Below are 9,565 nucleotides of genomic sequence, written 5' to 3'. Positions count from 1 at the left end.
CTGCCTCCCCCATACTCTCACTAAGCCAGACGTCCTTGCTTTTCCAACTGTGATCCCCTTTGCTCTTAACAGCTGGCACCCAAGAATACTTGTGGTTGGTTTTTGTTTTCCGTCTGTCCTCATTGCCTTGACCAAATGGACATTAGCCTCATTTCCAAACGCAAGACACCAAAAGTTTCGTAAGTCTCCTTAATCCTCGTGCACTTCGAATTTTCACATAATTCGAGAGTCCCTCCCACCCCCCACACCATGGAGGACATTTGTTTAGCAGTTGTCTTGGGGTTCCCAGGTTGGGCGGCCTTCCCTGAGCCTGGGGAAGCCCCCTCTCTTTGGCAGAGGTGGACGGGGCTCGGGCCTGCCACCTCTGAGCTTTGGAGCTCTCATGGGGATCCCCAAGTGGCCACGGAGCCACAGAGATGCTGCCACACACACCAGTGGGAATGGGTTTTCTGAGAGGAAGGCAAGCTGCTTCGTTTCTAGGAGAGATTTGCCTTTGAGAATGGGTGAAATGCACCCAGCACCTCCGAGGAAGTATTCCCCAAAATGGAAATCCTCCGTTTGGCTGTGACTGGTTTGGGAAGGGAATGTATCTGTCTGTCATGGATCTGTAACAGCTGTCCTCTCGGCGGTTAAAAAACCGCCACAAACAAATGTCACCTATGTATTGAATCTTAGTGCTGAGAGGACATACTCGGAAGCATCCCTTTTTTCACAGATAAGGAAATTGAGCCTCAGAAGGGCTGCAAGGTTTAGTCCAGGTTGTTCCCTTGTTGGGCTTTGGGAGTAGGAGCGATACGGGGCCTGCCAGTATTAGACCAGAACCCTTCCATTTCCCCTTAATGCCTTCCAAGCAAGTAGCCCTCCACAATCACAGCTCAGATGCTTCTTCATGCCTTGCAAAGATCCATCTCTCATCAAAACCCCAAATATCAAGCATCTCCATGGAGGTAAAATGTTCTTCCAGCCAGCGGATTGATGCCCTCAGAGTTATTTGGTGTCAAAAGCAATAGCCATCATCCTCTTGACAAAAGGCAGCAGGGCGCTCAAAGCTGTTCCCGAAACTCTGGTTATTTCCAATCATCAATAAGGTTGACAGCAGTTGCCCCCTGCTGGGTGGTGGCGCGCACTCAGACGCGGGGCACGGTTGGTTCTGGACGTGGAAGAAGGTTGTATTATTTTAATTTTGTTCTCTCTGTTTCCCAGGAGGGCCTGTGATTATTACATTAATCTTCCAGGAGAAGTTTTTACGACCGATTCCTTGCAGACTATGAGAAGTTTCTCCATCCATTACCAGGAGGGAAACAGACCCCGGTGGGGAGGAAAATATTTGTTACATCTTATCAGGATGACACGTAATCTAACAACAATTACAGCAGACCCATATTTTGTACTATTTCAGCTCCTGTGTGAAAAATCGTTCTAATATTAAAGCTGGACCAAGTGGGGGTGGCGGGGAGTAAGCGGCTGAATGTTGGAGCCTCTGGGGCCCCAGATCTCCTTTGAGGTGCCATCAAAAGCCCGTTGGGGAGCCGATGTAGGCACATAAATCGCAGCTCCATGTCTCCTATGCAAATGTGACACAATATGGATGTGTGCTGGGAAAGGAACATGAAAGATGATTGCCTCTCGGTCCATATCTCTTTAGTGAAATTGCCTTGTATCCTATCTTCCATTTTCTTAAGGTAAATGTCCTGTCCCCTTACTAGTTGGGGTTGGTACCATCAGATTTAGTTGCACTGGTTTTTTTTTTCCTTTTTAAGGACCAAATACATTATTATAATTTTACCTTATAAAATTGCTCTGTGACACTGATGCCAGGTAGGTATTACATCCAGAAATGACATTTTGTTCTAACACCATCTGAGACATCTTTTTTTTTGAATAACTCTTTATTGACAGAACCCATGCCTGGGCAATTTTTTTTACAACATTATCCCTTGCACTCACTTCTGTTCTGACTTTTCCCCTTCCTCCCTTCACCCCCCTCCCCCAGATGGCAGGCAGTCCTATACATGTCGAATATGTCGCAGTATATCCTAGCTACAATATATGTGTGCAGAACCGAACAGTTCTCTTGTTGCACAGGAAGAATTGGATTCAGAAGGTAAAAAATAACCTGGGAAGAAAAACAAAAATGCAAACAGTTTACATTCATTTCCCAGTGTTCTTTCTTTGGGTGTAGCTGCTTCTGTCCATCCTTGGTCAATTGAAACTGAGTTAGATCTTCTTTTTGTTGAAGAAATCTACATCCATCAGAATACATCCTCATACAGTATTGTTGTTGAAGTATAAAATGATCTCCTGGTTGTGCTCATTTCGCTCAGCATCAGTTCATGTGAGTCTCGCAAGTCCTCTCTATTCATCCTGCTGGTCATTTCTTACAGAACAATAATATTCCATAACATTCATATACCACAATTTATTCAGCCATTCTCCAATTGATGGGCATCCATTCATTTTTCAGTTTCTGGCCACTACAAAGAGGGCTGCCACAAACATTCTTGCACATACAGGTCCCTTTCCCTTCTTTAGTATCTCTTTGGGGTATAAGCCCAGTAGTAACACTGCTGGATCAAAGGGTATGCACAGTTTGATAGCTTTTTGAGCATAGTTCCAAATTGCTCTCCGGAATGGCTGGATGTATTCACAATTCCACCAACAATGTATCAGTGTCCCTGTTTTCCCACATCCCCTCCAACATTCCGCATTATCTTTTCCTGTCATCCTAGCCAATCTAACAGGTGTGTAGTGGTAACTCAGAGTTGTCTTAATTTGCATTTCATCTGAGACATCTTTAAATCCAAGCCCAGCACTCTGTCCTCTGGAACATAGGTCCATAGTTTTGGAGATGGGAGGAACCATCTAGTCTGACTTCCTTGAGCTGTAGACAGGCCTTCTATCGCTTTCTGACTTTCCCAAGCCCTTGCTGACGTCATTCTACCAGAACTGCTATTTTTCCACCATTAGCTGTGATCTTCATTACCAAATCCAGTGATCTTTTCCCCTTCCTCTTTGCAGCCTTGCCCATCACTTCCCCTTCCTTGAGCCTCTTCTCTCTGGCTTTTCGGGCCCCTCCTGCTGCTTCTCTGACCACTCCTTCTCTGTCTCCTTTACTGGATCCTCATCCAAGTCAAGACTGCAGGGTCCCTAAGTGTCCAGTCCTGGGCCATCTTCTCCCTGTGCTGCTTCTCTTGGTAATTTCAGCAGCGTCCATGAGTTTAATTCCCATCTCTGTGCTGATGATTCTCAAATCCACCTATTCTTTCGGCCTCCAGTCTCCCATCTCCAATAATTGCCTTTCAAACATCTCTAAAACTTCCTTTAAAAGGACCTAAACTCTCCTGCCCTGCCACCTTCCCTAATGCTGATGAGGGCAACATTCCCCTTTCCAGTCCCTCAGTCTCACAATCTAGCCATCATCATCCTGGATTCCTCGTCCCCCATGTCCAACCTGGGCTGGCCGATTTCACCTTTGCACCTTCTCCCCAAACACCAGCTTCTCTCCTCACCTCAAGCCTGCATGACTGCAGTAGCCTACCCGGGGTCTGGGGCCTGGGGTCTGCAGGTCTCCTTGATGTTGATTCATTCTCCAGCTACTGAGACTTGGTAGAAGGGTCGGTCTGGAACCTCCTTACTCCACAACGTGGCCTCTTTGGTCCAGTCTCTGGCCTTCTGGCTGATTGTGACTCTCCATCTCTTGTCACCTGGGGGGGAAGGAGGGGCTTGTCTCCCATTCCCAGAATGCTCTCCCTTCTCATCTCAGCTTACTGGCTTCCTTTTTAAAAGCCCAACTAAAATTCCACCTCCTACAGGAAGCCTCTCCTTAGCCCTCTTAATTCTATTGCCTTCTACCTTGTAACTATTTCCTAATTATTCTGTATGTAGTTTATTCGTATATATTTGACCATGTTTTCTCCCCTATTAGGTTGTAAGCTCTTTGAGGGCAGAAATGAGTTTTTCCCCCTCTTTGCCCCCAGCTTAGTTAGCAGTTAATAAATGGTGAGTGAGTGATTGATTGCCCAAGCTCAGTATCATTCAAATAGAAACTGGGAATTCCTAGTCCACGTATAAGGATCCCTGTTGCCACATTTTGACTCAGTTTTAAAATGAAATGTTTTCCGTGTTTTATGACTTTTTTGTTAAAGATTTCCCAACTATATCTTAGTCTGGCCCCTGAAGCTCTTTGGTGTGTCGTGGCCATTGCAGATGGACACCGCTGTCGTAAAGAATTCCAAATGACCTTAGCAATGCCATCTTTTGGCGTGGTGGAGGGGAAAGTGTCTGGAGTGGGGTTTCCCTTCTGTTATTACACTCATTAGCCGTGGCCTTGCGCAAGTCCGTGAAGCTGAGTTTGCTCCTCTAGAACATGTGGGGAGTAAGCTGGATGGCCTCCAGGTCCCTCCCAGCTCTGAGACTGGATCACATAGAGCTCCCTCTGCCCGTAGGGCAAGAATGCTCCTCCGTTGGTGATCCGGCTCCCACTTCTCCCCTCCAGGGACCGCTGTCTCTGCAGCTTCCATGCATTACTACACCCAACCAGAGCAAGTCACGTTAGCCTTCAAATACTTAAGGACAATCCAGTTCCTCCCTTCCCTCCATCTTCACTCCAAAAGAAACATCGCCAGTCATTTCAGTGTTCTGGTCATTTATTCATTTCTCTTGGTTATATAGTAGACCACGTTCTGCACGAACCTCATCCTCTAGTTGTTCAGTTGGAGTTTTTTAGAACTAAGGAGAGATAGCATATATGAGACAGGGGAAAATACCAGCTTTAGGGTCTAATGCTGCCTTTGATCCTTCACCTCTAGGACTCAGATGCTACTCTTTTTTTTTTTTTTTTTTTTTTTTTTTTTTAAAGCATTTTATTTTCAAAACATTCATGGGTACTTTTTCAACATTGACCTTGCAAAACCTTGTGTTCCAATTTCTCTCCCTTTCCCCCCATCCCCTCCTCTAGATGGCAAGTAATCCAATATATGTTAAAGCATGGTAGAAATGTATGTTTAATCCAATGTAGGTATACATATTTATACAATTATCTTGCACAAGAAAAATCAGATCAAAAAGGAAGAAAATGAGAAAGAAAATGCAAGCAAATGAGTGAAAATGCTCTATTGTGGTCCACATTCAGTCCTCACAATCCTCTCTCTGGGTGTAGATGGCTCATCATCACAAGATCACTGAAACTGATCAAGTGTTACTCTTAAAAGAGCTCAATCAGATCTGTTTGATCCTTAGATTATGGCAATAATAAGTCACGGGAATCCCCTTCTCTCTATTCTCCAAGCAACCAGCCTTCTCAGTTCTTGCCTAGACTTGTAATACCTTTGCTGGTCCCCCTGCCTTGATTCTCTCCCTATTCCAGGGTAGCTTCCTCTCAGCTACAAGATAATTCTTAAACTGGCCAAGTCAACCCCAATGCTCCATGAACTCCATTGCTTCTCCACAACTACCTCTAGGATCAAAGATAAACCCCTTTGTTTGTACTTCAATCTTTTCACAACCTAACTTCTTAGCTTTTCAGTCTGTTTCTATTTTCCTCTCTGAAGTCTAGCGGGACTGGCCCACATGCAGTTCCTCACACATGACACTTCATTTCCCATCCATGAGCCTTTGCATATTACCTGACCCTGAGCTGGAGCAGCCCCTCCTCTGCTCAGCCTCTTGGTTCTTTATCTCTCCCTTCGACACTCCCCTTCCACCTGTCATGTATATCGGTCTTGTACCTACTTAGACGTAGTTGTTCGTGTGTCTGCAATTAGAATGTAAGCTGCTTGGAGGGCAGGAACTATCTTTGCTCTCAGGGCTTAGTTTGGTGCTGGGCACATAAGTGTTTAAGAAATATTTGTTCACTTGATTAAGGTAATGGAATGTTATTGCACTGTCAGAAAGCAAGAATGGGACAGTGAAGACTTCATGCAGAGAGGTATGAGCAGAACAAGGAGAGCATCATTCATCATATATAATATAATTATATTATACTAATATATTAATGATAACAATATATTATTGTAAAGAAAAAGCAGTTTGATTAATATAATTATTATATTAACATTAATATATAATTGCAATAATGTAAAGAAAAACAATTTAATATAATTATTATACTAATATGCTATTATATTGGTACTAGTAATATATAATGATATTGTAAAGAAAAACAGCTTGGTAATATAATTATCCATTATTATACTAATATTACAGTATATTAATATGGATAATATTTTACATAATATAACTATATTGTAAAACAAAACAGCTTGAATATTGCACTGGTTTACATAAAATATTAAAAGAAATGCAGGGAAGATCTCCTGTTTTGGGTCCTCTAATAGCAACAATAGATGGTGTCTATACTTATATTAAGATTTGCAAAGCACTTTTAATAGCTCATCTTAGGAGGATCAACCTCACAAATAACCTTGTGTGGTCAATACTATTATCCCTATTTGATAGATGAAGAAACTGAGGCTGAGAGGTAACTTAGCTGGCAAGTGTTTGAGGCAGGATTTGAACTCAGGGTTTCTAAGCATAGAGGATTTATGGGACGGGATTTTATGAGACGGGAGAAGCTGTCAATAGGTTTGGGAGGGCAGCAGGGAGACCGACTGCTGCCGGGAACAGCTCTGCTGTCGGATACTGAGAAAAGCTAGCTGCCCCGGCAGTCTGGTGGGATTCCACCCCAGCCCTCTGCACTGCAGGGAGAGATGTCCCCCAGGCTTTTGTGTTGGGGATTGACAGCAGAGTTACAGGTGGAAATCATCGCAACTGATTGACACACATTTTCTACTCAGGAGAAAATGGAGGCCCGAAAGGGGAGAAGGACATTTGTCAGGGAGCGGGAGGGGAGAGACGCCTCTGGGTCCCGGGGCTTTGGGAGGCCCCCAGTTGTGCTTGGGGATGGCTGCCTTTGTAGCAGGGGGTCGGCTCTCCCGGGGACGGCTCAGGAGCTGATCCTGGGGCCCTGCCCCCCAGGCAGCAGCCGGGCTCTCATTTATGGGACTAGGCCGGGCCCGGAGAGACCAAGGCAGGCGCTGCTAGGGGCCGAAGCCTGAGGAGAGGGAGGCTCGGAGCCCGCAGGAGAGCCCGGGCAGCCCGGAGCAGGAATATGGATTGTGCATCATTTCCAGTGGGAGATAAGCTTTAGAAATAGGAAGTCGGGGCTGTCGAGGCTGTGGTTTGTGACCGCAGGCCCATTAAGGATAACAGAGGAGGCTTCGGGAGCGGAGAGCAGGCACTGATGCTCATTTATAAGCCCGCAGCAACCCCGCAGCCGGGAGACAGATGGGTGGGGGCCCCTCGGCCCGGCCGGGAAGGATCAAAGCCGGCCAGGCTCGCCGCCTCCGAGGACCCCCCCCCCCCAGCTCTCCCCTGGCCTGCTCTGCCCTGACCACCCCCCTCTCCTGGCCTGTGAAACGGGAGGGTCGGACCAAATCACCTTTAAGGTCTGGGACACCTCTAAATCTTGCCATCCTGTGGATATCGGCTCCGCGGCTGCCTTGGCTTGGGAAGGTGACTTCACCATTCTATTCCTCGCTTTTCACGTCTGTAAAATGGGGCTAATAAATTGGCTTTCACTGACTGTCTCATAAGATAGTTGAGAAGAAAGCACCTTAGAAATACTTGGCTATTATAGGAAGTCTCTCTCTCTAATCCAACGCTCCTTTATGACAGTGGAGGAAACTGAGGCAGAGGGGTCACGTGACTTGCCCAGGGTCTCACAGCTAGTAAATGTCCGAGGCCAGATTGAAATTCAGGTCTTTCTGACTCCAAACCTGGCCCTCGGCTGCGCCCAACAAGATGACTGCTTACTCAATGCCAGGAAGGTTAGGTGCTAGGGACTGAGGGAGATACAAAGATTAATAATGGTCATCACCAGTGTTTATAGATTTGCAAAGCCTTTATACTTCTCATTTGTTGCACACTGCCCGCCTCTGAATTAGATGTATCATTAATCCCATTTAATAGAAGGAGAAACTGAGGCCAATGGAAGTTACATGGCTTGCCCTTGCCTCGGGAAGCTCTTGCTCCAGCTGATGACAGTCTAATTAATCTCCATTTAAGCGTGGCTGATAATGCTCAGGTTTTCCTACAACTATCTCGGGATCTCTGGAAAACAGGAGATTTCAAAACAAGACCAAAGGAATGAGTCCCTATGGTGGGGTTCATGGGAAGGGACATATTTTTGGAGAAAAGAATTTCTTGGCACCTCTCAGATCTCTGTTCAGGTGGCCATTTATTCTGCTATGTGTAATTTAATTTAAAAAGCTTTAGATACTTGCTGTGTGTGGAGCCCTGTGTTAAATACCAGTGGAAAATGTAAATTTAAATAAGACAGGACTTTTGCTTTCATGGAGCTTGCCATCCTGTAGAGGAAGATGATCCACTTTTCAGCCTCGTACAGGAGGCTTTCCCACCTCATCGCTCACCCCAACTGCTCTCTCTAAAGGTACCAACGATTTCTTGATGTAAAATCTGATGGCCTTTTCTCAAGCATCATCCTCTCAACCACTGTGTTGCCTTCCATCCTGTTAATCACCCTCTTCTTGGTCCTCTGTTTTTTTCTCTTTTGCATCGCTGGTGATTATCTCTCCTGATTCTCTCTCTCTCTTTTTTATTTTAATGAAAGCTTTTTATTTTCAAAGCATATGCATGGATAATCTTCAACATTCACCTTTACAAACCTGTGTTCTCATTTTTTCCCTCCCTTCCCCCACCGTCTCCCCTAGATGGCAAGTGATCCAATATTTGTTTAACATGTGCAATTCTTCTATATGTATTTCCACATTTATCATGCTGCACAAGAAAACCCTGATTCTTGTAATGTGTGACCATCCCTTCTCAATCTCTCTGTAGATGTCCCCCAAAGCTCCATCCAGGGTCCTCTTCTCTTTTCGCCTTGTTGGTGATCTCATCAATTTCCATAGGTTCAATGATCATCCCTGTGAAGATTATTCCCAGATCTTTCCATCTGCCTCGAATCTCTCTCCTGAGCTCTAGACCTTCATCACCAGTGGAAGCTCTGAGGGCATCTCAAGATTCATGATATCTGATACAGAACTTGCCATCTTTCACGTGAGACCTTCCCCTCTTCCCACCTTTCCTACCACTATTGAGGATATCTTCCTAGGCACTCGGGCTGGCAGCCTTGGTGATGCTCAATAATAGCCTTTTGGTTGGTTGCTCTGCTCGGATCTCTCCAATCCTTCCTCCACTCAGCTTCATAATGACTTTTCCACTAATATTGCTACCATTACCACCACTACTACTATTATCACTAGTACTACCACTACCACTATTATTCCCACTACTTCTATCACTCCCACTCCCACTACTACTACTACTACCACTAATTACTACTTACTTGAGCTCTTACTCCTTTAGCCCTCTCCTGGTTCTGGTCCTGACAATCCAACCCTACTGCCTTTCCCCAAGCTGGTACCTTTCCTCACTCCCCACCTCACCCTGCACCTCACCTTTCAGACTCTCGTGTGTTGTCTTCTACTATGAGAAGGTAAGCCCTCGGAGGACAGAAATTCAATTTTTTTTATTGTATTCATATTTC

Source organism: Sarcophilus harrisii, chromosome 1, assembly GCF_902635505.1.
Source record: "Sarcophilus harrisii chromosome 1, mSarHar1.11, whole genome shotgun sequence".
Taxonomy (NCBI): domain Eukaryota; kingdom Metazoa; phylum Chordata; class Mammalia; order Dasyuromorphia; family Dasyuridae; genus Sarcophilus; species Sarcophilus harrisii.
The sequence above is the reverse complement of the archived record's forward strand: the minus strand, read 5'-3'. Positions refer to the sequence as shown.